General features: G+C 43.3%; 1 pseudogene; it reads right to left on the bottom strand.

Annotated features, from left to right (window-relative positions):
* Nucleotides 1-258: 258 nt before the first annotated feature.
* Nucleotides 259-376, bottom strand: LOC124712581 (annotated as a pseudogene).
* Nucleotides 377-4,338: the final 3,962 nt, after the last annotated feature.

The raw sequence follows: 4,338 nt of genomic DNA, 5'->3' as shown, positions 1-4,338 counted from the left end.
TTTGGAAATGTATAATAGAATTTTATTTAACTAACACAATCGGTAACAGATGCTAAAGCACTCCGTCTTTAGGCCACAAGTGGTCCATCGGGACCATCCGACCGTCGTGTCATCCTCAGCTGAGGATGCGGATAGGAGGGGCGTGCGGTCAGCACACCGCTCTCGCGGTCGTTGTGATGTTTTCTTGGACCGGAGCAGCTACTATTCGGTCGAGTAGCGCCTCAATTGGGACCACGAGGCTCATTGGGCCCCGAAAAACGGCAACAGCGCATGGCGGCCCGGATGGTCACCCATCCAAGTGCCAGCCACGCCCGACAGCGCTTAACTTCGGTAATCTGACGGGAACCGGTGTATCCACTGCGGCAAGGCCGTTACCCAACACATGCTAAGCTCTTGGATTTTTGAACTATTAAATGACCAACATCACAAACGCTTAGTCATGACACTAAAACTACGCTTCACAGTTGACTTACAATGATGGCTGAAAACATTAAGATCACTGGCCAGGGAGAGACTGAATCTATCTGGTGGTGTTACTGGTAAGGAACGCGTAGAACAGAGCAGAGGTCAATGGTAAATCAGTGCAGTGATGGGCCGTAAGCGACTTTGACAGAGGGCATATTGTTATGATTCGGCGTCTGGGAACGATGATTGTGGTAACGGTAGGCTGTTCGCGTACTAATCTCGTGAGCATCAGTGGAAACTAGTTGAGGGACAGTGAAACCTCGAGAATGCGACGAGGTGTTAGACATAAGGTACACACCGCATCACAGAACGTGGAGGTCGGACGTTTGTCGGCTCTGTGATGAAGGATAGGAGCGACCTGTGGACGATCTGATGACAGAATATGAAGCTGATGCACCTACAAGTGTTTCATATCACAGCGTTCAGCGTACACTTTTGTACTATGGGCTCCGCAGGAAATAACCGGTAAGTGTTCCCAAGTCGACCCAAAGACACGAAATCATCAGTAGCGAGTACAATGGCCACGGGACCATTGAGTTTGGACCGTGGACGAATGGAAGTATCACGTTTCTCCTTGCATAACGTCAATGATATGAGATGCGCAGGCGAAAGTTTGCACGAAATATGTACTGCACCAATAACGCAGTATCATACTATAGGGGAATTCACCTATTACTACGTGTGGTAGTAATTGAAGGCACCATGACAGATGCATACTATGCATACGTTGTGTCAGATCACCTGCATCCGTTCACATTTAATCTCTTTTCACTTTGACGGCATCTTCCAACAGGATAACTGTCCATGTAACAAGACCATAGGTGTGCTACAGTGGTTTGAGGAACACGATACTAAATTCACGTCGATATCTTGGGCTCGAAATTCACGCGATGTGAACCATGGAACACTATTGGGACACTATGGGGCGCCTGCTCTGTGTGCACAAACCAACTGCCCATTATTTTTCTGGACGTACATGATCTGCACGTGGGCATCTGGTTCCACACACCTTCGGAAACCTACCAAGAACTTGTCGAATCAAGGACATGTAATATCGCTGCTTTATTGCCTCTCCAAGGTAGCCCAACGTGCTATTAAGCACATGGTCATAATGGTTTGGCCTGTCAGTCCATCCTGGTTCCATTTACATGGCAAACAAAAAACAACATGTAGACAAGTACAGTACGTAGTCAAATCTTTGTTTCAGTTATGAAAACTACCCTGTAAGATGGGCATACAATAATATGTCATGACTGTCAGATAATGGCGGCAAATTCAGTCTCGATTCGGCCACCAGTGATTCAAAGTCGAATCTGCCAAGTAGGGACCTTCACGAGTTCTGGTACAGCCACCACGGCTAGCAAGGATTCTCAATGGCCATCCCTGAAATTTACCCTCCTATCTTCCACCCCTTGACCTACTTTCACAGGAGTTCCCCCACCTCTTACCCTTCTACAACTCCTGATATTTTCTACTCCCCTCACCCACTCCCATGACCCACATTCACAAAACTTTTCCCAGCTCTCTCCCTCTCCCACCCCTGTGAGTCCTCTCATCCCTCCGCTTCTTTAGCTACTTTCATAGGGTTTGCTTTACCCCTCTGTATCGCTCGAGACTTCCCCCTCCCCTCTCCAACCAAACAGAATTCCCTTCTGCCCCCCACCCCATTATCTACTTTCACAGGTTTCCTTGTCACCCAAACCCTAAGATTTTTCCCAACCCCACCCCCATCCCTGATCTATTTTTACAGGTTTTCCCCATCACTCCCTCTCCATATCCAAATTCTATATAGGTATGAAGATAATTGAGGAGGGCCAGTCAGTAACGTTACCCCGTAAATGAGGTGGGTTGTAACAAACTTCATTCAAAAAACCAGCTGTCAGAATTTGGATGTATGTGTATTGTGTTCTGTCATAAGGTACAAGGGTAATCTGAATGTTACCCTAGGAGAGCTCTTTTCTGTATCAGTAATACTGTGATGAAAGTTTATAATAATAAACAGCAGCTGAGAGTGGAACACAAGACAGGATAAAACTCTAGCACCAATGCATAATTTGTAAAATGTGGTTTAATAGATATATATACGAAAAGTAAGCGTGGCTTATGCGTCCATACCGGTATACCTCCACAAATCACCCCTACAGCCCCATTCATCTGCACTTTTTTTCTGGAGGGAAGGTGGGAGCAGTTGCTCTTGCTTTAAATCCCAATATCCCCTTCTTTGTATACGCTATGTTAATACTGTTATATTTCTAAATATTTTATGAACTGAGGTTTCGTCAACACTTAAGCTGCTACTTCCGCAACATAACAAAAGTTCAAACATTTTAATATATTAGTACACAACAGCCAATTAAACACTCTCTCTTAAATACGTTCCTCCATGTACTTCGATCTTGTATATCCTCTTCTTCTACACCAAGTCATCTCACAACCAACTGTAAATTTCGGAGCCTAGCGGTCAATGATCGTCGTTTTGTCCTTCTTCTTTCCGTTTTCCATTGCAGTATACGTTCGGTTGTATTCTCGTCTCTTCCATTCTTTTTACGTGTCCACTCCACGGCAATTTCCTTCTATCCAACACATCACATGTTCCTTCTTTCACTTACATTCTCTTTAACACATCACTGTTAATTACTTTACCTTTTCTTGAAATATTAACTAATCTCTAAAAGTTCACTCCTAATTCTTTCAGTTTACTAACATCCTTCTGATTAGTAGCCATGTCTCTGTTCCATACTGCGCTAAACTACCTAATATCGACTTGAATATGAAACTTTAGCTTCTATTCATCACATTCCTGTTGTGTAAGATTTAACTGAGCATCCGAATGACTTTCCAACTGATATTAATTTCTTTATTAACTTAAACATCTAACATAACTACACAAGCTTCTATGGTTGGTGTCATGATGATTAAAATTGTTCTAGGTGTTTTACCGTGTCACTGTATAAAATAATTTAATTATAAACTGAAAACCAACTTGCGCTGCCGAAGCCGTTGTAATACGGTCGAACCTTTGGTTTAAGTTTGTAATTAAAGCATTTTATACAATGATATGCTACAACATCCAAAAGAATTTTAATAATTATTAAACTCTAATTTTTCCTCTTTTCCTAAAATAGACACCGATGTAAAACTCATCTACTTGATTCGCAAGCAACTCTGTTTTTTTATCACTATTAATCATCTGTACCCAATGTTGTCACTTTATTGCTAAATGATTACATAAGTAATATGCATCCTCTTCATCTTGTGCAATTACGACGTGATCATCAGCAAATAGTAAATGAAATGGTTCAAATGGCTCTGAGCACTATGGGACTTAACATCTGTGGTCATCAGTCCCCTAGAACTTAGAGCTACTTAAACCTAACTAACCTAAGGACATCACACACATCCATGCCCGAGGCAGGATTCGAACCTGCGACCGTAGCGGTCACGCGGTTCCAGACTGAAGCGCCTAGAACCGCAAGGCCACACCGGCCGGCCAAATAGTAAATGATGCAGATACGTTATGTATACAATATATAGACCAAATCTGTGATGTTCACGCCCGCATCTCGTGGTTGTGCGGTAGCGTTCTCGCTTCCCACGCCCGGGTTCCCGGGTTCGATTCCCGGCGGGGTCAGGGATTTTCTCTGCCTCGTGATGGCTGGGTGTTGTGTGATGTCCTTAGGTTAGTTAGGTTTAAGTAGTTCTAAGTTCTAGGGGACTGATGACCATAGATGTTAAGTCCCATAGTGCTCAGAGCCATTTGAACCATTTGTGATGTTCACGAGACCATGTCATAAAAAAAATATTCAGATAAATTGTAAATAATGTTGGTGGTATATGGCAGCCTTGTAACAGGCCTTTGTTTGTTGAAAAACT

This window comes from Schistocerca piceifrons, chromosome 8 (genome assembly GCF_021461385.2).
Source record: "Schistocerca piceifrons isolate TAMUIC-IGC-003096 chromosome 8, iqSchPice1.1, whole genome shotgun sequence".
Classification (NCBI taxonomy): domain Eukaryota; kingdom Metazoa; phylum Arthropoda; class Insecta; order Orthoptera; family Acrididae; genus Schistocerca; species Schistocerca piceifrons.
Note: the sequence above shows the minus strand (reverse complement) of the source record. Positions and strands in the feature narration are given on the sequence as shown.